Here is a 24,931-nt window from a genome sequence, read left to right on the forward strand (position 1 = left end):
TTTAGAAACAATCCTGGAAAATTGTGGATGTCCTGAGGCTAAAAAAGGCTTGGGTTGCTGCTCATTGGATTTGGCAGCATTCCTGGGCTGGATGGAGGGCAGAACCTAAATGTCTATAATTAAGCAACAACAATGTTGTTAAAGTAGTATGCTCATCTTTTGTCTTCAAGACTGCACCGCACCTCTGCCTCCAAGCTTTCTGCTTCCCGGGGATGGTGTGCTCCTAAAGATTGATATTTCTGACCAACAGTTGCAGTAGTGAACTGAGTGAAACTGAATATATTTTACACCTACTTGCCAACTCCACCGGAAAATTTGGGAGGCTCCCAGATAAAGAAAATTGTTTCAGCGGTTTCAGGAGACATGCCGCGATTTCTCATTTCTCTTGGAGCCTCCCAGACTTTCCAGAAGAGTTGGCAAGTAGGAGTAAAATGTGTCCACTGTGCAAGCATAGAGGGGTGTAGCTTCTAAAAAGAAGGTTTGACCATGGCATGAAACATTATATATTTTTTTTATTTTAATACTATGGCGTTCTGTTCTATGTTAAAGCTTCTAACTAAATTTTTTGTTTGTGTCGCCTCCCCAAACAAATAGGAAAAATTCACAGCACACTCCAATGGAATTCCACAGATGGTTGCAAATCATTCCATTAGAGTGTGCGGTGAATTTTTGCTATTTATTTCAGGGACGACCACGGTCCGTTCTACCAGCACCTCGCTTCTACAGTGACCTTGAGTGCACACCAATACCTACTAGCCTCACCAAACAAAACACCTACACAATTTTATAGAATTTCATGTTGGCTGTGTAGTCACCAGATTGGCTTTCAAATCATTTGGTCAAAGCAAAAGCTAGAGAAACATGAACAATTTTTTCAAATGTTTGGTATGTAGACAAGTCATAGAGCAAGCAGAACTTCTTTAGAAAATCCCCCAGGGTCTCAAGGTGACCTGTAAACATCTAACCGCCAAAAATGACTGGTTTGACTGCATTCATTGGAAGAATGTGACCTATATATCCTCAAAGCAGCGTTCAAAAAAAGAAACTTTAGTTGGAGACGAGTTATTCATTGAACGCTGCCTGTAAATTCTAGGACAGGGCAACATTGGTGTAGAACAAGTTATTGCTTCTCTAAAGGTTTATTGTGTTGTTTCTGTCCAAGGGTACGGCTATTTTTGACTATCATTTACCAAAATCATGACTGTGATAAAATGGAATATGATAAAATGTAAATATATATGTAAATAGTGGAAGATATAAGACTACATCAACTTATCCATCAACTTATATGGGCTGGCGCAGATTTGTGCACTAATTTTAAATCAATCCTTCATGTGTACAATTTAGTATATGCCACTGGAGCAAAGTTTCACTCAGTTTTCAAAAAGTTTCCATGGGTAGGAAAAAAGAAAAAGTTAGTGCGTAAATAAGATATGCACATCAATAACACAGGTCAACAAAAAAAAAAATTTTTTCTGGTGTCCAAAATATTTTAATGAATTTGGGGTATTTTTGGGGTGCTGATTCTGAATATGCTATCAGTTTTGCCAGATTGGCTCAAGTTTTTGACATTTTTGGTATCTTATTTATAGCACTTGTTGGTAAATGCGACGCATCATCTCATTAATTTATTTGGATTAGTACTTGAACTGAGCAGTTCTCAATATAGTTTTGTGTTAATTAGTGTTCTAAAAGTTTGTTCATAGCTTGATTTTTGCACTAACTTTATGTTGTTGTCTGTTTTCCAGTGAAAAGCATGAACTCATCAAGAAGAAGTTGTCTTAACGATCCAGACTCATTCTGTTACATTTGTGGTGAATACACACTGCCAAAACATAGAAGAAACATAACAGACTTCGTAAAAAAAGTGTATTTTGCCTATTTTGGGGTTATGCTTGGGGACCAAGACAAGTTTTGGGCACCACACATAGTGTGCAAAGCATGTATCGAATTATTACGAAAATGGAGCAAAGGACAAAGAAAAAGCTTCAAATTTGGTGTTCCAATGGTGTGGAGAGAGCCAAAAAATCATCATGATGACTGTTATTTCTGTGCAGTGCAAGTGCAAGGATTCAATAAGCATAAGAAACGAAAATGGGAGTAACATGGAATCTGCAAGAAGGCCTGTCCCTCATTGTGAAGATGTGCCTGTACCTGTGTTTACCATAAATAACAGTCATCATGATGATTTTTTGGCTCTCCGATCAGATAACGACCAAATCCTTAAAGAACATTTTACTGCTGCTGCTCAGTGACCTTATGATGTAGCTTCCATCCAGGGAGAAAGGTTGCAGGCAGGGCACAAAGTCTCTAGAGTGAGACCTAATCCATAGACAGGCCAAAAGGTCAGAAGCAGAGGGACAGCTAAAAAAAATGTTCAATCAATGCCTAGGGTTAAGGTGGGCAAAGTTTAGGCTTATTCAGATGGAGACAAGCCAGATCAGGTACCAGAAATACTGCCTCCTCTTAGTACAAAAGAATAGCTTAGGGCAGGTAACCTGTTAGAAAGGAAAAGAAAAAAGATCAGAACAAATTCTATAGAATGTAGGAAATTACATTTGAGCCATTCATTGCATTCAGTATAGTTTAATCAGGGGATACATTCTTCAAAAGTTAAAAAAAATATATATATTGAAAAATCATCTGAATAGAATTATTTCCATCAGAAGACCGTGCACCACTTACCTGTTACATGTCAAGAATTTCCTGATGGAATAAAATGCTGATGTTGATATTTGTCTTTGGAATTTTTGTAGCGCTGGTAATTACTTTTACATTTCTTCTCCATAATCATAACTATTGGCACATCGGATCTCACTGACTCTCATGTCTAGCTTTTTATTACTTGTCACCGGGCATTAGTACTGGCACAGTAGATCTCATGTGGCATTATATTTGGCATGCATACTAATTTATTTACTCAACCTATTTTTTATTAAATAATTTAACATAATCAAGAACACAACCTACAAAGAGAATGTCTACCAAAAGAATCACAACTTATAACGTTCTCTGTTGTGAATTAGACTTTTTTGGCTCCCTCTTGTGGTCACTAGTGATATGACTCTGGGATTGTCTTTCCTCAGTTTGGCACCCACCTGGGTCGTTAGTCCAGGGGTGTTGCTATTTGAACTTCCTGAATTCTCAGTCTGGTGCCTGGCATCGTTGTAATCAGTTCTTTCTGTTTGCTCCTGTCTGCTGGTCCTGGTTCTTGCATAATTAAGCTAAGTCCTGCTTCCTTGTTTTTTGGTTATTTGTATTGCTATTATTTTTTGTCCAGCTTGTACTAAATGTGATTCCTGATTTTGCTGGAAGCTCTAGGGGGCTGGTATTCTCCCCCCGGGCCGTTAGACGGTTCGGGGTTCTTGAATATCCAGCGTGGAAATTTTGATAGGGTTTTTGCTGACCATATAAGTCATCTTACTATATTCTGCTATTAGTCAGTGGGCCTCTCTTTGCTAAATACCTAGTTCATTCTTACGTTTGTCTTTTCTTCTTACCTCACCGTTATTATTTGTTGGGGGCTTGTATCCAACTTTTGGGGTCTTTTCTCTGGAGGCAAGAAAGGTCTATCTTTTCCCTTCTAGGGTTAGTTAGTTCTCCGGCTGGCGCGAGACGTCTAGAACCAACGTAGGCACGTTCCCCGGCTGCTGCTATTTGTGGTGCTAGGATTAGATATACGGTCAGCCCAGTTACCACTGCCCTATGAGCTGGTTTTTTGTGTTTGCAGACTTAGAATTTATTTCTGAGACCCTCTGCCATTGGGGTCATAACAGTTCTCCTTCTCTCTTCAAGTTTTTGGTGGGGACCTATATGGCTCCGATGGCAGTTCCCAAAAACCCTTTTTGCCTAAACTCCTGCATGGCAATCACATCTAATTATATAGTGACAAATATCTACCAGGAATAGGAATCTAGGTAGACTTTTAAATATGGAGAGTCATTGAGATCATAATGATTGTTCTTGAAACTATTGAGTTATTGGTATACCTGCCAAATGGGCCGGTAGCTTAGTTTCTGCTATCTAAATGTGTCCCTCACTGCCTATTAAGAATCTGAGTTTTTTATATTTGTAAGATAGACAGAACTATCCTAAAGGTGCCCATTAACCTTCCATAACTGAAGGAAGTAGAAGATTCACTACAGCTATTCATCTCGAGGCCACATACCCTCAATGGCGACAGAGAAGTAAGCCAATTCCAGACACCTCTTTTGGCTTAACTCCCTTGAAAGTAAAGGACCTTTTTTCCCCTACATCATCTTTGAGGTAGACAAAGGTCCAAAATCTAAGTCACCAGACGTTCTCCTCCGATTAATCGCTTTATTAAGTTCCAGCATGCACAGAACGAATAACGTGTAAAACTTCGATTGCATAGGGCCTTTCTCAAGCCATTAGTGAACAGAAGTCTGCAGATCATCGTTAAGGTTGAGTTGGAGCCTTCAGAGACATAAGATGGTTGGCTTATGATGATCCCGTGGAAATTCAGCAAACTTGACTCCTGTATTTAGGCATCTTAAGAAGCTCATAATCTACTGTTCAGATGTGTTCAAGGTGGACTCCGTTCTTGACAGTAATGTGTGTAGCTAAAACACTGTATATACAGATGTTGCAAAGGTCATCGTGACTTATAACACACCATCTTGATAACTGGTCACAGAAGGTTATCTTGCGTAAGAAGATTCTGGTAACATAACATTGCAAAAGCCATTGACATTCACTTGATATCCCAGCCTGTTTTATCTGAGTCTAGGTAAAGGCTGAGTCACACATAACGATATCGTTAACGATATCATTGCAACGATCCCGCTAACGATGTCGTTATGTGTGACAGCGACCAATGATCAGGCCCCTGCTGGGAGATCGTTGGTCGTTGGGGAATGATCAGGACCATTTTTTGGTCGCTGATCACCCGCTGTCATCGCTGGATCGGCGTGTGTGACGCCGATCCAGCGATGTGTTCACTTGTAACCAGGGTAAATATCGGGTTACTAAGCGCAGGGCCACGCTTAGTAACCCGATATTTACCCTGGTTACCACTGTAAAAGTTAAAAAAAACCACTACATACTCACATTCTGATGTCTGTCACGTCCCCCGGCATCCACGGGGTTAAAACTGCTTTCGGCCGAGAGCTTACCTGCACTGACTGTGTCAGCGCCGGCCGTAAAGCAGAGCACGGCGGTGACGTCACCGCTGTTACTGCCGGCGCTGACACATTCAGTGCAGGGAAGTTCTCGGCAGCAGCGCGTGCATTAGCAGCGCTCTTGCCGAAAGCAGTTTTAACCCTGTGGACGCCGACGGGGGACGTGACAGACATCAGAATGTGAGTATGTAGTGTTTTTTTTTTCACTTTTACAATGGTAACCAGGGTAAATATTGGGTTACTAAGCGCGGCCCTGCACTTAGTAACCCGATGTTTACCCTGGTTACCCGGGTGCTGCAGGGGGACTTTGGCATCTTTGAAGACAGTTTCAACGATGCCGAAGTCGTTCCCCTGATCGTTGGTCGCTGGAGAGAGCTGTCTGTGTGACAGCTCCCCAGCGACCACACAACGACTTACCAACGATAACGGCCAGGTCGTATCGCAGGTCGTGATCGTTGGTAAGTTGTTTAGTGTGACTTAGGCTTAACTTTGTCTAGATCTGTAGATAATTGGATAAACATCTATAAACCAAGAGATCTTTTACATGCTCTCAAGAAACCAGAATGCTACACTCATTAATGATGCGACGGCTTAAGTGTCAATTGATAATATAACATCTAGCTATCAGCCAACAATTTCTAAAGTTAAACCCCAAATACATGCATGGTCAGTCTCACTTAATGGAAATTGTTTCCTTGAAATATATTGAATCCAAACCCCAACAAAAGACATTTTAAAGAAAGCCACACTGAAACATTTTTTCTTTCTGTTGCATAAATCTTTACAATAAATATCTTTTATCTTTTTACCGATTTCTTTTGCTGACTTTATTTAATAATGAAATGATATGTCCCCTTACTGTTGGGGTTCCTCAAGGATCGGTTCTAGGCCCCCTCCTCTTTTCTTTGTATACTGCCCCTATTGGACAAACAATCGGTAGATTTGAGTTCCAGTACCATCTCTATCCTGATGACACCCAATTAGACACCTCTTCTCCTGATACCATGCCTGCCTTTTTAGAAAACACCAATGATTGTCTTACCGCTGTCTCCAACATCATGTCCTGCCTCTATCTGAAACTGAACCTGTCAAAAACTGAACTCCTTGTGTTTCCTCCCTCTACTAATGTACCTATGCCAGACATTGCCATTTACGTGTGTGGTTCCACCATTATTCTCCAGCAATATGCCCGCTGCCTTGGGGTCATACTTGATTTTGAGCTTTCATTCACCCCCCCACATCCGATCACTGGCTCGCTCTTCTTATCTGCACCTCAAAAACATTTCTAGAATTCGCCCTTTTCTTACTTTCGACTCTGCAAAACGCTTACTGTTTCTCTTATTCATTCTCGTCTGGACTATTGTAATTCTCTACTAATCGGTCTCCCTCTTACTAAACTCTCCCCTCTCCAATCTGTCCTGAATGCTGCAGCCAGGATCATATTCCTCACCAATCGTTATACTTATGCCTCTACCTTGTGCCAGTCATTACACTGGTTACCCATCCACTCCAGAATCCAGTACAAAACTATTACCCTCATCCACAAAGCGCTCCATGGCTCAGCACCACCCTACCTCTCCTCCCTGGTCTCAGTCTACCACCCTTCTCCTGCTCTCCATTCTGCTAATGACCTGGGGTTAACATCCACAATAATCAGAACCTCCCACTCCCATCTCCAAGACTTTCCACGTGCTTCGCCAATTCTTTGGAATGCACTACCCAGGTTAATATGATTAATCCCCAATCCCCACAGTTTTAAGTGTATCCTAAAAACACATTTGTTCAGACTGGCCTACCGTCTCAATGCATTAACCTAACTATCCCTGTGTGGCCCATTCAAAATTTTTTACCATAACAGGTTCCTCGCATCATGTTCTCATACACTTCATGCAGTTAATAGCCCTCTGTGTCTGTATTCTTACATAGTTAGGCTGTTAACTGGTTCATGCAGCTTTACATGAACACCCGAGCCTTACACTATGGCTGGTCCGAACAACGAAAGTTATTGTTGCCATCCACCTCTCGTGTCTCCCCATTTCCTCATAGATTGTAAGCTTGCGAGCAGGGCCCTCATTCCTCCTGGTATCTGTTTGGATCTATGTGTTTATTGTTATGCTGTAATGTCTTTTGTCTGTACAAGTCCCCTATAAAATGTAAAGTGCTGCGGAATATGTCGTCGGCAGCGGCGCTATAGAAATAAAATTACTGTATTTTCTGGCGTATAAGACTACTTTTTAACCCCTGAAAATCTTTTTAAAAGTCGGGGGTCGTCTTATACGCCGGGTGCCTTCTTGTACGCTGAGTGCAGACACCAATGTGTATATGGTGGGTGGGGGGGAGTGGTCCCGATGATGAAGAGGGGGCGTCTCACAGGAAAGTGTGAGTGGAGTATCCCCCATTACCTCATTGTAGCTGCAGCATGGGGTCTCTGTGCTGGGGAGAGGCGGCAGCTGCTGTCCTCTTTGTGCCGCATGGGTGCTGTGCTGTGGGGCGGTGGCCGCCGCCGCTCCCCAGCACCCCACACTGCAGCTACAATGAGGTAATGGGGGATACTCCACTCACACTTTCCTGTGAGATGCCCCCTCTTCGTCATCAGGACCACTCCCCCCCAAAAGGCACATTAGTCACCAGCCCTATAAGACGACATACGGCGTATAAGAAGACCCCTGACTTTTAAGAAGATTTTATATTTTAACTGGAAAAGTTGGGGGGTCGTCTAATACGCCCAGTCGTCTTATATGCCGGAAAATACGGGTATTATTATATGTCTGTGTTTTCTCTGGCACATCCGCTTTTTATGTTTGAACTTTGTCCTCGACCACATGTGACTGTGCAGCGCCCCAGAGTCCTGGTCGTTGCAGTACTGTGGCTCCGCCACTAAGGGGAGCCATGGTACGTTCGATGGCACCGAAGGAGTTCCTCCAATCAGGTATCACAGACACCAATATGTTTCACAGCTGGGCCTCCGGGGGGAGCTAAGGGTGCTATTCATTAGGCCACTCCCCACCATAGTGGGTAAACTGGGGGTCAGGCAGGAAGTTAGAGAGAGAACGCTGACGGGATTGAACGGAGCAACACCCTGTGGCAGGGGGTGTTGTGAAGGGAGAGACTGTAGGGTCTCTGCCAGGGGTGGGATCCTGGCAGAGGCTTGGCATTGAAAGAACGTAACGGGTCCGCGCAAGCTCCTGGAAGCGGCGGGACTCAAGAAAGGACTAGAAGCGAGACAGATTGTGCTGAGTGAGAAACGAGATCAAGCAGAAGGAGGATACCAGCAGGGGTTGTGCTGAAAGAGGCAGCACCTTGCTGAGGCGCAATACCGGTGGCCGGAACGCCGAGGGAGTGGATTAGAATACAGCTTCAAGCCATACTCCAAACAGCGGCAGGACAGTCGGTCTCAGGCGGGCTGTCTACCACATATCACCTATGAAGTCTTGGGGGGCAATTGCGGGAGAGGGGCGACTCTAGGGTCCCGGAAGAACTCCAGGCCTACCTGACAAACGGGTGCCATTCCAACCTGAATACAGGGAAGGGGTGGATTACAGAGGAACATCAAATCGAGTTGTGAGGGAACTTAAGAAACAGACACAACCGTTGTGGGGTTACTTTCCGTGAGCACAGCAGGGAAGGACTACAACACATAGCGCTAGAAGGAAGGCACAGATTTCCACCTGAGAGGAGAACTCTGGAGGTGCCATTGGACCGGCCGGACTTGCGTAGCCTGGTGAACCGTGTTCTGGACTGAGGACTCAGAGATCTCCAGTAAAGAGGTAAAGAGACTGCAACCTGGTGTCCTCGTTATTTACCGCGACTTACACCCCACAACCGCACCGCTACATCGCTACCATTACTACCACCTATTTCACCGGACGTCCCCCACTGACGGACAGGGCCACGGACCGGGTCTAGCCACCGTGACAACCCCGAGACTGAGAACTAGAGGCCCGGCTCCGGGTACCCCTCGGCCCTGCGGCGGTGTGGGGGCGCGCCGCAGACTTGGCGTCACGAACAGGATCTACTTAAGCCTGAAGAATCAGGTCATGTGTGCCTAGAGACTGTGATTTGTTGTGCTTGGACTGTACTTTATTACAAAGACTGTGCTGCGCCAGTTGCCGCCAAAATCCGCCGCCATTGCAGCGCTGAGGAGAGCGCAGGAAGAGAAGAGGGGCGTGGAGTGGGCGTAGACGAGCTGGAGAGCGCGAAGAATAATGGCCGCCCAGTCTAAATATTTCTGTGCAGTGAGGACGTGTCCGTCAGCAGCAGAGATCCGCCTCCTAATCCTTAATGGGGGGCGGAGGCAGAGAAAACGAAACTGCTCACGCAGGAGAGAGCGGGAAAAAGACCAGGAAGCGACCCACGTGGAGGACGCTATGGCCAGCAGCTCCGAACCCGACAGCGGGGTTGAAGTGGAAGTCTCCCCTGACTACCCGGGTGAGCCCGGCAGCCTGTCCTCCGTGGATAACACCAAATTCCTGAGAGCCGAGATGGAGGATTTATATAACCAGCTCCTCCAACTGCATGTAAGAGTCCAGGCCCCGCATCAGGTGGGACCGGCAGTGGATTCCCGGACATCGGAAGAACCAGCGGGACCTGTTGCGGAAAGTGGAATCGTACCAGTGGGTGAGTCCGCCGATCCTGCCCCACCAGCAGAGGGTGTGTTAGTGGGTCCCGTAGCAGCACCACCTCTCCCGGGGACCCATAGACTTCAGCGCCTGTTACCATGGGAGGAAGCCACGGGCATGGAACACCGTATGCGAGCCCCTATCACCCCCACTCCCTTGCCGTGTGAGGTCAGCGCGGAACGCACGGTGTGCCACTGGGTGAACCCTGGATCCAATCTCATGGGGTTCCCCGGGGTGGAGACCCAGAAGGGAGAGATGGTACAGGCCCTAAGCTGGGAAGAATACCAGATCCAGCTAGAACAGCGGTGGCGAGAGGAAGAGGAAACACATCAGGCTAAACGGGAGGCCTACCATAAAAAAGATTTGGCGGTCAAGGACCGGGCCCGTAAGGACCCCACCACTCACCAGGCCCCGCGCAGGCAGGGCATCATCACCGTCTTTAAACTCCAAGGAGGCTGGGGCTTCATTAAAGAACCGGGGCTATACGCGGAGGTCTTTGTTAACCGACGGGATGTCGAGTCACACCTTAGAGAGGGTCACCCCGATCGAGACCTCTATCCGGGAGACAGTGTTACCTACACCCGGCATCTTGGGGAAAAGGGGTGGTTTGCTCTGAACGTCTACAAGAAAGAGAAACCAGCCCCTGTGGCCAAAGTGCCGCCGTGTGACCGATCTGTAACCACCCTGGTCGGCCCCACCTGCCTGACCACAGAACTTGCGATCTGCCACCCGATCGCCGCCACCACCGTCGTGCCTAAGGAGGTGCCCCTTCGAGTGACCGATGTTCTGGATGTACCAGCACAGAGAGAAGTGGGGACACAGACCTTGATCGCCGCGCACGACCTGGTCGTGCAACAGACCCGAACCCATGGGGTGTATCTGGCAGCGGGAGTGGACCTGAAACCTGAATTGCAGGGGTCCGCCCGCCAGGTGGCGCCTCATGGAAACTTCTGAAAGAAGAGTAAGATTTCGCTTTGTGAAAATGTAAATAGTTACTGTTTGTTCTTTTAAGTTGCTGCTAAACCTGTCCAGGGTTAATGGATCCCTTTGTTGACCCGGGATCCCCTTTGTTTGTTTTTCTTTTTCTTGAAGTTTTTTTTTGCACCAAGTTACACAAACTGCAGAAATCATGGACTGTGCATGATTCGAACTTTCTTTTGTAAAAAGTTTGCACCTTCTTAAAGGTGCTCCCTACTGGTTTTAACCAAAGACACTTTGCGAAGATATTTGCCCTATTGGTTTGAGCCAGAGACACTTTGTGAAGATACCTTTTCTACCGGTTCTAGTTAAAGACACTTTGCGAAGATACCATACTGGAACCTTTGCGTGGGCTGGTAGGCTGAGAAGACGAGCTACCTCAGAAAGACTTGGTCCCCTCTTAAAGGGGATGTGTGAAATTGAACTTGAGAAAGATACTGTTGCAGAACAGTAATGCCATGATGATGCTTTGAAAAGAAATGTAACTGTTTTACATGCTAAGTTATATGTGTTGAATTTGTTGAAATGTGAAATCTAAATAATGTTTTGCAGAAAGAAAAGATGCAGAGAGCCCGTAGGGGTAGAGATAGAGATCTGCATAGCTAAAAGTAAGGAAGTAATGATGAAGGTGAGGATAGAAGGTCAACCCTGCGTCCCCATAGAAAGTTACTTTGTTACTAAGGACAGAAAGCGAACCCGTAGGGGTTAGAGAGTGAGTCCTTAAAGGAGCCGAGTAGAGCGGGCTCAGAGTTCTTTAAACGAAAGGAATGTTATGTCTATACTATGTATAGTAGCGAAAGGCAGTAGGCCCTGGCTGAACGGGGCGGTCCTGTAAAAGAAAGGAGAGGCAGTAGGTCTGGTGCCATAGGGACAGGCGGTCCTGCAGGTTAAAGTAGGAGAATGTGAAGTTACCTTACCCTGTAATGTGATTATAGGAAGGCCTTTGGTAAACTAAGAGTGTATGTTTCTTAAAGGCAATGTTAATTTATTGTTCCAGAATTTGCACTAAGTAGAATACCCGGTTGGGTAACAGGAGTTATTTATAGCCTGTAATTTATAATGTTGACTATGTTTGTAACGTTAGAAGTGTCCTCACCTCCCATAAAGGGAAGCCTGTTCAAGTATACTTATTGTTTTGCACTCAACAAAATTGTATGTCTTTTTGCTAATCTGTATTGTTGTTTTTCTTCCCAGTCCCGGAGTACTGTGTTTAACCAGGGGGGAGTGCAGCGCCCCAGAGTCCTGGTCGTTGCAGTACTGTGGCTCCGCCACTAAGGGGAGCCATGGTACGTTCGATGGCACCGAAGGAGTTCCTCCAATCAGGTATCACAGACACCAATATGTTTCACAGCTGGGCCTCCGGGGGGAGCTAAGGGTGCTATTCATTAGGCCACTCCCCACCATAGTGGGTAAACTGGGGGTCAGGCAGGAAGTTAGAGAGAGAACGCTGACGGGATTGAACGGAGCAACACCCTGTGGCAGGGGGTGTTGTGAAGGGAGAGACTGTAGGGTCTCTGCCAGGGGTGGGATCCTGGCAGAGGCTTGGCATTGAAAGAACGTAACGGGTCCGCGCAAGCTCCTGGAAGCGGCGGGACTCAAGAAAGGACTAGAAGCGAGACAGATTGTGCTGAGTGAGAAACGAGATCAAGCAGAAGGAGGATACCAGCAGGGGTTGTGCTGAAAGAGGCAGCACCTTGCTGAGGCGCAATACCGGTGGCCGGAACGCCGAGGGAGTGGATTAGAATACAGCTTCAAGCCATACTCCAAACAGCGGCAGGACAGTCGGTCTCAGGCGGGCTGTCTACCACATATCACCTATGAAGTCTTGGGGGGCAATTGCGGGAGAGGGGCGACTCTAGGGTCCCGGAAGAACTCCAGGCCTACCTGACAAACGGGTGCCATTCCAACCTGAATACAGGGAAGGGGTGGATTACAGAGGAACATCAAATCGAGTTGTGAGGGAACTTAAGAAACAGACACAACCGTTGTGGGGTTACTTTCCGTGAGCACAGCAGGGAAGGACTACAACACATAGCGCTAGAAGGAAGGCACAGATTTCCACCTGAGAGGAGAACTCTGGAGGTGCCATTGGACCGGCCGGACTTGCGTAGCCTGGTGAACCGTGTTCTGGACTGAGGACTCAGAGATCTCCAGTAAAGAGGTAAAGAGACTGCAACCTGGTGTCCTCGTTATTTACCGCGACTTACACCCCACAACCGCACCGCTACATCGCTACCATTACTACCACCTATTTCACCGGACGTCCCCCACTGACGGACAGGGCCACGGACCGGGTCTAGCCACCGTGACAACCCCGAGACTGAGAACTAGAGGCCCGGCTCCGGGTACCCCTCGGCCCTGCGGCGGTGTGGGGGCGCGCCGCAACTGTATATCCACTCCCACATCTCCATGGCACCTTTTTTTCTAATTTTGACATTTATTTACCATTTTTTATGTTATCTGTTGCTTTGGTAGTCCTGAAGAAGGAGTCAGAGGGATTCTTAAGATGGTCAACCGGCATCAGGAGCCCTTAGATATAAAGGAAAATCAATATCAAAATTATATTTTTATGTTTTTACTAATATTTTGTTCCATAGATATTCTAAGATAATTACTTTGTAGAAAATAAAAAGATGATTGGTGAAATATCTGCTTATCCTCACTGTGAGATACAATTATCATAAGACGTTTTTCAACACGACTAATAACATTCAATGAAGACATTGCTTGGGATTAGAAAAAACGCCTAACACAGTGAGAGGAAGCAGTCATATTTTTCTAATCTTCTATGAACCTGTTAATTGTTTCTTCGTAAAAGTTCTATTCATTTTTAGTTCATTAATACTAATCTTTAGAGTTACTTTTCTAGATGTTGCCGTTTGTTTTGTGCCTACAGACTAAAATGTGCATGACTTCTCTTTATCATGAGTAAGATCAGATATTATCTACTGTATAAAAGTTACCTATTAACATTTCTCCACTAGATCCTCAATACTCTGACCACACCAGATTTCCGGAACATAATTGTGATTGATAATATTTGGCTACCATTGAAAGCTCCAGATGATGGACATCACTGGCTCAACAGATTATTTTATGAAGTTAGACTGGACTAGTGACAAAGCGTAGGTTGAGGCCTACATTACTGGATTTGGGGAGAGGGGAAAGATACTGTGGTCCATGCATTGAGTTTTGGGGGGTTCTAATCAGACCATAGCAAAGGTCAATATAAAAGGGTCGGGATAAGTTAAGTGCCACTCTGTCTCACCAGACAGAAGAGAGAGAACCTTCCACTAGTCATGCCTCATTTATATTTATAATCTTCATTTTGTTTGGTATTAATATAGTTTATAAGGTTACGAATAAAATCAGATTGGTCAGGTTAGGGTAGTAGTAGATCCTCGGAATTGTGATAGAAACAATGATACAGCTAACCAAAAATGATTAATGTCCATCTGAATTCCATTAGTAGGCATTAATGTTTTTTGGTTAGCCGTAGTGGAGTCCCATACATGCAGCGCCCCAGAGTCCTGGTCGTTGCAGTACTGTGGCTCCGCCACTATGGGGAGCCATGGTGCGTCCGATGGCACTGATGGAGTTCATCTGATCAGGTATCACAGACACCAATACATTTCACAGCCGGGCCTCCGGGGGGAGCTAAGGGTTCTATTCATTAGGCCACTCCCCACCATAGTGGGTAAACTGGGGGTCAGGCAGGAAGTTAGATCAGAAAGCTGACTGGATTGGACGAAGCAACACCTAGTGGCAGAGGGTGTTGTGGAGGAAGAGACAGTAGGGTCTCTGTCAGGGGTGGGATCCTGACAGAGGCTTGGCATTGGAAAGAACGTAACGGGTCCGCGCCAGCTCCGGGAAGCGGCGGGGCCCAAGAAAGGACTAGAAGCGAGATAGATTGTGCTGAGTGAGAAACGAGATCAAGCGATAGGAGAATTCCAGTAGGGGTCGTGCTGTAAGACCGGAGCAACACCCTACTGAGGCGCACTACCGGTGGCCGGAACGCCGAGGGAGTATTATAACATTCAGCTTCAAGCAATACTCTAAACAGCGGCAGGACAGTCAGTTTAAGGCGGGCTGTCTAACACATATCACCTATGAAGTCTTGGGAGGCAATTGCGGGAGAGGGGCATCTCTAGGGTCCCGGAAGAACTCCAGGCCTACCCGACAAACGGGTGCCGTTCTAACTGTAACATCAGGAAGGGACGGACGATTAGAAGAACATCATTTAATCGAGTTGTGAGGGAACTTAAGAAACAGACACAACAGTTGTGGGGTACTTTCCGTAAGCACAGCAGGGAAGGACTACAACACATAGCGCTAAGAAGGAAGGCACCGATTTCCACCTGTGAAGAGAACTCTGGAGGTGCCATTGGACCGGCCGGACTTGCGCAGCTTGGTGAACCGTATTCTGGACTGAGGACTCAGAGATCTCCAGTAAAGAGGTAAAGAGACTGCAACCTGGTGTCCTCGTTATTTACCGCGACCTGCACCCCACAACTGCACCGTTACAACACCACTTACTGCACCGGACGTCCCCCACTGACAGACAGGGCCACGGACCGGGTCTAGCCACCGTGACAACCCCAGAACTGAGACTCAGAGGCCCGGCTCCGGGTACCCCTCGGCCCTGCGGCGGTGTGGGGGCGCTCCAAACTTGGCGTCACGAACAGGATCTACTTAAGCCTGAAGAATCAGGTCATGTGTGCCTTGGAACTGTGATTTATCGTGCTTTGACTGTGCTTTATTACAAAGACTGTGTGCTGTGCCATTTGCCGCCAAAAATCCGCCGCCATTACAGCGCTGAGGAGAGCGCAGGAAGAGAAGAGGGGCGTGAGGTGGGCGTAGACAAGCTGGAGAGCGCGAACAACAATGGCCGCCCAGTCCAAATATTTCTGTGTCCTGAGGACGTGTCCGTCAACAGCTGAGGTCCGCCTCCTGATCCTGTTTGGAGGGTGGAGACCATGGAGACGGGGCCGCCCACGAAAGAGACCGCGGGAAGGAGACGCGGGAGAAGAGACAAAGATGGCAGCGCCAGAAGCCCCGCACGAGAAAGATCGGGCGCGGAGAGAGGTTGGGCAGCCCGATGTAGCCCGGGGTACGCCGTCACCGTGGGAGCTGACCCTTGCCGGGCCAACGGTGGGCCGACCTCCCCGGCCGCCGTCGGAAGCAAGCATGACCGCGGCAGAGGCCCGGCAGATTGCTGCCCGCCTGGAGGCCGACGCCCGCGTGATTGCTAGGCTGGGCCAGCCCACAGAGATCTGCCTGGTTCCAGTGCCCCCTGCTTCTCCCAACCTGGCCGCGGCTGAAGGTGCGCCGCAGGCATCGGGCCTAAAGATCACGCCTGAGGCCGAACACCTGCGGCACTTGATGGCTGCATGGCGAACCCGACCTCGGCCGGCCGTGCAGGTGGACCTGACCCCCACCGCGGAGGTTCCCTCATCCCACTGGGGGGTCGTGATTTCTTTTAACCCCCAATATGGACGCGGGGTTATCCAGGAAATCGGGGAGCCGCTACAAATCCACGTGGATCGGGAAGAGGTGGAGCCCTGCAGCGGAAGATTCCCCCGCGACCTGGAACCCGGTGACGCGGTGACCTACACCAGATGGAGGAGGGCTACGGGAGAGGCTGGCTGGGTAGCGCGGGGCATGCAGCGATGTACTGCCTTCCAGGCTGCTGCCGGAACACCGGAGGAAGATGATCCCGTGGGGAAAGCAGCAGAGCCCGGCCCCGCGGAACCTCGAGAAGCCCGGTCTCGCTGTGCCCCGGAGGGACGTGTGCGTCTGCCAGTGAGAAGGGCCTCCCGACGAGGGATTTTATCGCTGCTGGGACCGGAACCGCGTCCTGGCTCGCCAGTGCGACCCGTTGGCCTGGTGAGCCCGGATAGGAGACCACCTTCCGCTTCACCACAGTAAGATTTTATTGTTTTTCTTATCTGTAAATAGTTACTGTACTGCTGCTATAACCCTTCCAGGGTTAAACCTTTTTTTTTTTTTATGGATCCCTTTGTTGACCCGGGATCCCTATTGTTTGTTTTTGTTACCAAAAGTTTTGCACAAGTTTTAAAAACTGCTGAATCATGAACAGTGCATGATCCGAACTCTTTTGTATATAGTTTGCACCTTATTAAAGGCGCTCCCTACTGGTTTTACTTAAACAAGGACTCTTTGCGAAGATACCGCACTGGAACCTTTGATGAGTATGGACTGGTAGCTTGAGAAGATGTGCTACCTCACAGAGATTTGGTCCCCTCTTAAAGGGGATGTTCATTTGTTGCACGTAAATGGTGATATTGCTTTAAGATCGGTAGCAATAATGTCAATGGAAGAAAATGATGATAATATTTACATGTAAAAGTTATATGTATGCCATTAGTTAATTGTAAAGGAATGCTGATAATGTTCTCTGAAAGAAAAAAAGGAAGTAATGAGAAAGTTTAATGTTGTGAAAAGAAGATAGTTGATAATGTTGATAAGAAAAGGGGGGGGATAGAAGGTAAACCCTGCGTTCCCCATCGAAAGTTAGTAATGTGTTACTAAGGACAGAAAGTGAACCCGTAAGGGTTAGTGGGTGAGTCCTTATAGGAGCCAAGTAGAGCCGGCTCGGTGTTCTCAAACTGAAAGAAAAGTTATGTTCTATACTGTGTATAGTAGTTGAAAAGGCAGTAGGCCCTGGCTGAACGGGGCGGTCCTGTAACAGAAGGGAGAGGCAGTAGGTCTGGTGCCGATAGGACAGGCGGTCCTGCAGATCCAAAGTAGGAGAATGAAAAAGCTAAAAATACCTTGTAATGTGATTATAGGAAGGTCTTTAGCGGACTAAGAGTGTATATCCTTAAAGGCAAAGTTAAATTATTGGTTAATAATGTTTGCACTTAGTAGAATACCCGGTTGGGTAAGAAAAGTTAATTATAGCATGTTGCTATGATATTTTTGCCATGTTTGTAACGTTCAAGTGTCCTTACCTCCCATAAAGGGAAGCCTGTTCAAGTATACTTATTGTCATTGCACTCAACAAAATTGTATGTCTTTTTGCTAACTTGTATTGTTGTTTTCTTCCCAGTCCCGGAGTACTGTGTTTAACCAGGGGGGAGTGCAGCGCCCCAGAGTCCTGGTCGTTGCAGTACTGTGGCTCCGCCACTATGGGGAGCCATGGTGCGTCCGATGGCACTGAAGGAGTTCATCTGATCAGGTATCACAGACACCAATACATTTCACAGCCGGGCCTCCGGGGGGAGCTAAGGGTTCTATTCATTAGGCCACTCCCCACCATAGTGGGTAAACTGGGGGTCAGGCAGGAAGTTAGATCAGAAAGCTGACTGGATTGGACGAAGCAACACCTAGTGGCAGAGGGTGTTGTGGAGGAAGAGACAGTAGGGTCTCTGTCAGGGGTGGGATCCTGACAGAGGCTTGGCATTGGAAAGAACGTAACGGGTCCGCGCCAGCTCCGGGAAGCGGCGGGGCCCAAGAAAGGACTAGAAGCGAGATAGATTGTGCTGAGTGAGAAACGAGATCAAGCGATAGGAGAATTCCAGTAGGGGTCGTGCTGTAAGACCGGAGCAACACCCTACTGAGGCGCACTACCGGTGGCCGGAACGCCGAGGGAGTATTATAACATTCAGCTTCAAGCAATACTCTAAACAGCGGCAGGACAGTCAGTTTAAGGCGGGCTGTCTAACACATATCACCTATGAAGTCTTGGGAGGCAATTGCGGGAGAGGGGCGTCTCTAGGGTCCCGGAAGAACTCCAGGCCTACCCGACAAACGGGTGCCGTTCTAACTGTAACATCAGGAAGGGACGGACGATTAGAAGAACATCATTTAATCGAGTTGTGAGGGAACTTAAGAAACAGACACAACAGTTGTGGGGTACTTTCCGTAAGCACAGCAGGGAAGGACTACAACACATAGCGCTAAGAAGGAAGGCACCGATTTCCACCTGTGAAGAGAACTCTGGAGGTGCCATTGGACCGGCCGGACTTGCGCAGCTTGGTGAACCGTATTCTGGACTGAGGACTCAGAGATCTCCAGTAAAGAGGTAAAGAGACTGCAACCTGGTGTCCTCGTTATTTACCGCGACCTGCACCCCACAACTGCACCGTTACAACACCACTTACTGCACCGGACGTCCCCCACTGACAGACAGGGCCACGGACCGGGTCTAGCCACCGTGACAACCCCAGAACTGAGACTCAGAGGCCCGGCTCCGGGTACCCCTCGGCCCTGCGGCGGTGTGGGGGCGCTCCATACACAGCAGATGAACATGGTCTAAAGAGCTTTCATCCGTTCAGCAATTACACCAAACACATTTCAGATATATCAAACAATATACAAATAAAGGCTAACAGGGCAGATGTCCCACTAGATATCAGCCCCTTGCTGATTCACAGTAGTGTCCCATCCCCTGATGAAGCCGCTAAGGAAGTGAAACATGTTGGGCGATATTTGGAAGGTGTGTTATTGTTTTAAATACACTGCTGATCACTCAACGAATGAGCGAAATGCTTGTTTGTCAGGTGATTCAATCTTTTGGTTTTCTTATAAGATCATCGTTCTCAGCAGCACATCCTCCAGTGAAAACAGGACTTGTGCTGCTGAGACCAATGGCAGCCTACAAGCACTGAAAGATCTTTTTTTCTGATCATTCTTTGCACATATGAAATGTGGTCTGACTGTCGGAAGAGGCTATTAAATGACTTTAAATCTGCAACCAAGCAGCTGATCAGTGATCACTTAGTGCAGCGAGTCGAGCAGTTTGAACTTACACAAACACAACAACTGCTTTCAAGTATCTTGTGTACATAAAGGTAGGAGAACTGTTAGAAATGTGTGGGCTTTGAGGACCACTCCCGTAAACTTATTTGTGTTGAATTTGGAGACCTTAAAGATGTAAGGTCAATAGGCCTGATTCCTCAAGGTTGGCATTGTTCACATCGGTCTTGATGAGGAGATGTTCTGGAGTCAGACACTGTTGATTCATGGAATGGCGTCTGACTCCTACACTCCTTAACTGATGAATACTGTACTTGACTACAATAAGTGGCCATGGATTTTTACTAAATAAACTGATCAGTCATCCCAATAAAATGATCTGTCAAATATTATGTAGAATCAATCTACAAAAACAGCTTGGACCCAAAGAGGCCTACAATCTACAAGACCTCTGAAGGTGTCCTTTGGTATCGTATATCAAGACATTAGCAGATATTGTAGCTGTCAATTCTTAGATAATTTTAACTAGTCTAATCAATAGGATTGGTTCGCCAAGCATAAACATACCCCCATTTTGCAGGCAATAACCATTTTCAGTCTCTCTTTCCACCCATGAATGTGCATCTGGATGTAGGGGCTAAATCTAATGAGGCAGCAGCACCTCAAAATCACCCACAGAAAACAATCAGGCAGAACTGCTCCCCAAGGAATTCCTTCAGTGTCCAGATTTGCCACCCCTTACGATAATTGGGAGGTCTCCCCTTTTTCCAAGAGCCTCCCAAACATTTTGGTGGAGTTGGGAAGTTTACATTAGCAGGTGATTCCATAAGGCCCCCATAACCATTAGAATAAAGGCAGCAGAAGAAGTGAATATTGGTAGGATTGGCTGGCCACCGACTTGCCTCCTAACACATAACGTCAGGTGACAGAAGAATCCAATCATTGGAATTTTCGGCACAGAAATAAACTAAATGTGTCGGGCAGCATCTCTCCATCTCTCTTATAGAGAATACAGAAGCACTCAACTGAACCAAGCCCATCTAATTTTAATGGCTGCCTTCAGTTCTGGCCATAGACAATAGATGATTGCTGTTAGAACGATGCTTCGGTCGATTGTTTGTCCAACAGCCATATCAAACTGAGAAAAACAACTTCACATAAGGCAACGTAATAGAAAATACATATATATATATATATATATATATATATATATATATATATATATATATATCTTTATTTGCACACAAATTGTAGAAGGAAGCACAGCAAAACCCACAATACAGGAAAAGAAAGGTGGAGTACCTCTGAGCGTCAACCCCTAGATCCTATTTTTTAAAGTCATGGTAGACTAGCACATTATATATAGAATAAACTAGTACTCCAAGTGTACCATACAGGATAGTAAAGTGCAATTAGGCACATACTACAGATTAGGTAAATAAAATACATGCATATCCAAATAGGGGATACATATATCACAAAATAGCAAGAGTTCTGTATGTGCACACAATGAGCAGGCATGCAACACTGTAAGCAAACATATTATATCAAATGCATAAGGACCAGGGTATAGTTACCAATTGGGGGAGCGCACGGAGGACCCACCACACCCGACGCGCGTTTCGCAAGAAATGCTTCGTCCAGGGGTTTCAACAGCCATATCAGCCAACACTCCCATACGCAGGAGGACTCATTCAGCCTCTGTGCTGTCTATGCAAAAGCCACCGACTGAAAAGAGTCATCTGGTGGCTTATCCCCCCGGGAGAACAGTGTCATCGGCAGTCCGAAATCGAACATTCTTGGTTAAAATCACTCCAGCCAGCGTCCCCATACACATTAGAACACCAGTCAAACCCATCAATATTGGTGGATTTGGCAAACATTTGTCTAATGGGTATGGGATCCTTAAGTTATGTGGTGTGGCCTCCATAGATCAGATAGAGCTCTGAGGAGCTAGGAGGCCAAGTAAACATCTTGAATTCTATGTTATGTTCCTCAAATCATTCTTGATAAAAAATTTTCAGTGTGATATTCTGACTGGTCTGTGGCTACGCTGCCCTATACCCAGCGAGATGCGATGCAATGTGTGATTGGACTCCTTTCTATCGCAGCCAGCAGTAACTTTTTAGCAATTTATGATCCAGTTGCTTTCCTATGGGATCGGTCCAGGTAAGCTAGTCCATCCATAAATCCTGATACCTAAACTGCTAAGAATGTCCAGTATAACGTCACATGGCGCCATAGCGACATCTTTCGCGGCCTATAAAATCAATTTTAAATATCCAGTCTGCCATAACTGTGTCAGTGAGAAATCATTAACCTCTTGCTGTCTCTTAAACAGGAGTGGTTGCTTTCCTCTGCTTCACTTCCTTGTGCGAGATAAGATAATTCGTACTAAGGTCACACAAGTTTTAACCTTTTAAAAACTACTGAAATCTTATCCTGAAATACTTCCTAGCATGACACTAAAATATGGGTTGGTTGCTTTTAAATCATTGCCCCAAAGAAAAGCATGCCTTCCTGAAACAGTGCCACTCTCGTCCATCGGTTATGTCTGGTATTGTAACAAAGTCCTATTCGAGATGATTTTCTGATCCCTTTAAATTATACCTGATTGCTTTCTGAAGTCTGGAGCGTTAAGCAAAAAATGATCCTTTTCAAAGGAAAGAAAAAACGATGGCTAATTATCTGGTCCGTTTTTCCATAGATTTCAATGTTTAAAAAAAAACGGATCCAGTTGAAATCAGTTTTTTTCTAGCCGATTAAAAAAGTTATGTCTGCACAATATTTTTTGTTAATGGACTGCTGCTGGATTCATTCGAACTGATGACATGTGAACATATTCTTCGATGAGTCTTCAAAAGAGAACAGATAGAGGATGAAGAGTTGTCCGAGGCTTATGGGCCCCAATGCAAAATCTTCAGTTGGGCCCCAAATATTCATAGCAATCATTTTCTCATGTGGGCCAAAGTGATTTCTAATGCCTTTGTGTGACTGCAGCCCCTACACTCATTATAGTATAGGTAAAAAATACACCCGCCATATGCTAAATAGAGGTTGTACACAGAAGTTTATATAGTAGAACCTCATTTCCCAAGGTAATGTACGCAGGAAAAAATTCTAGAGTCAAATACCCTCATGAGGAAGTACAAGAAAAAATCCAAAGAAGAAGTATTCAAAGTGGTACAAAGGTCACCTCTTGTGGGTGATGGTGACTGCCTCAATGCATGTTTCGGTTGCTGCCTTCTTCTGGAGCAACCATATATATTTTTTATAGATATATATAAAAGGTTGATATTTGCCCTAAAAGACCGAATATAGCAAAAGTTCCTATTGAAATATATTTAAGTGGGATATACCAATTAGTAAATTATAAATACTACCACGGGAGATAGTTGTTAAATTACCTGTTCATGAAGAGATAGCGCAGGGATGATGGTCCCAATTGGAGAAGGTCCTAGCGATCTGCAATTAAAGTGCTTGTGCGTACTTGATTAGTGCAATGTGGCTTCTTTCACCGCAGGATTTCACAGAGCAAGATAGATTCCTTAATGGCGGGGGCGCCGTCCCGGCCGGTGACAGTCGCCCCTGTGGTTTAGTAAGACAATACCGCGTGCAGGCAGTATCAAAACCGGCATCTAACCAACAAGGTGCAGGAAACTGCAGGACCTTGTGTGACTTGCAGATCGCTAGGACCTTCTCCAATTGGGACCATCATCCCTGCGCTGTCTCCTGTGGTAGTATTTATAATTTACTAATTGGTATATCCCACTTAAATATATTTCAATAGGAACTTTTGCTATATTCGGTCTTTTAGTGCAAATATCAACCTTTAATATACAGTATATCTATCTAAAACTGGACAAAAAAAGGGCGGTATTGTCTTTTTATTTGCAGCAAAGACCCGAGACCCAGTGCAGCGCCTTGGACTATATACTTTATATATTACATGTATTATATATACTTTTTTATATTTATACATATATGTTTTTTGTTTGTTTGTTTTTACGTGAATACAATTTGTATTTCTTTTTTACAATTGGTTCTTGAGTTAATTTTTTCTTTTCTGATATTATAGGTGTGGACTTGTCTAAAGTGTTTGTACAACTGGCCACCAATAGCGCTACCATGTGTTTATCTTATAGGGTGGACATGGCATCTCTGGGGAACATAGCGCCTCTCACCATACACAGGTACTTCGTTTGGAATGGAAGACAATTTTGATATGATGTATATTAGGTCTGGATTATCTGGCAAATATGTTATGGATAGAGATGAACAAACCCGAACTTTGTCTCCGGTGTTAAACGCCAAACATGGACTTCCCCCTGAAGTCCATTGCAAAATTCAGAGTTCCGGGGGAAATCTGGAGCGCCCTCAGACGCAGGGCCACGGGGTACTCGGTACCGGGCTTCTCTGTCTCAGTTCTGGGGTTGTCACGGTGGCTAGACCCGGTCCGTGACCCTGCTAAGGAGCGTCCAATGAAAGGTGTAGGTGGTGGTGCGTGGTGCAGGTCGCGATGAATAACGAGGACACAGGGTTGCAGTCTCTTTACCTCTTTACTGAAGGCTTCAAGGTCCTCAATCCAGAGTACGGTTAACAGGGCTGTATGAGACCGGCCGGTCCGATGGCACCTCCAGAGTTCCCTTTGCAGGTGGAAATCTGTGCCTACCTTCTAGCGCCTGTGTGTTGTAGTACTTCCCTGCTGAGCACCACGGGATAGTCCTCACAACTGTTGTGTCTGCTTCTGATGTTATTTCCCACAACTTATGTCTGTTCTGATGTTCTTCTCTGTCCCCCAGATGATATGGCTAGGACGCACCCGTATGACGGGAAGGCCTGGAGTTCTTCCAGGACCCTAGCGTCGCCCCTCTCCCACAGTTGCCCCCTATGTCTTCTTAGGTGATTTTGGTGAGACAGCCAACCTAAAATTAACTGTCCTGCCTCTGTTTGAAGTAATGCTTGGAGCCCAATACTTCCTCGGCGTTCTGGCCACCGGCTGCGCGCCTCAATAGGATGTTGCCTTGATCTTACAGCACGACTCCTACTGGTGTTATCTCCTTTCTGCTGTATTCCCGTTTCTCACTCTTCACAATAAACCTCGCTTCTTGTCCTTTCTTGAGATACCGCCGCGATGTAGTGCAGGCGCGGTTCCTTAACGTTCTTTCCTGTTCGCTAGGCCTCTGTCAGGATCCCACCCCTGACAGGGACCCCCTTGAATCTTCCCCTGCAACACCCTCTGCCACAGGATGTTGCCTGGTTCCAACCCAGTCAGCTTCTCTCTAACTTTCTATCTAACCCCCAGTTTTACCAGATTGTGAGGCGTGACCTAATACATAGCACCCTTAGCTCCCCCTGGAGGCCAGACTATGAAGTGTATTGGTGTCTGTGATACCTGGTCAGGTGAACTCCTTCAGTGCCATCAGACGTACCATCACTCCCCTTAGCGGCGGAGCATCAGTACTGCAACGA

The 24,931-nt window shown here is 46.3% G+C and overlaps 1 long non-coding RNA gene across 1 annotated transcript in view; it reads right to left on the bottom strand.

Moving 5' to 3' along the window:
- Nucleotides 1-2,210: 2,210 nt before the first annotated feature.
- LOC143764441 (uncharacterized) overlaps nucleotides 2,211-24,931 on the bottom strand; it is a 44,515-nt gene continuing 21,794 nt past the window's right edge. Inside the window, exons 2-3 of the long non-coding RNA XR_013213194.1 lie at nucleotides 13,184-13,267; nucleotides 2,211-2,498 (exon numbers count right to left, since the gene is read on the bottom strand). This is a non-coding gene — a long non-coding RNA (uncharacterized LOC143764441). The remainder of the gene's footprint in view (nucleotides 2,499-13,183; nucleotides 13,268-24,931) is intronic.

Source organism: Ranitomeya variabilis, chromosome 4 (genome assembly GCF_051348905.1).
Source record: "Ranitomeya variabilis isolate aRanVar5 chromosome 4, aRanVar5.hap1, whole genome shotgun sequence".
In the NCBI taxonomy this organism is placed as follows: domain Eukaryota; kingdom Metazoa; phylum Chordata; class Amphibia; order Anura; family Dendrobatidae; genus Ranitomeya; species Ranitomeya variabilis.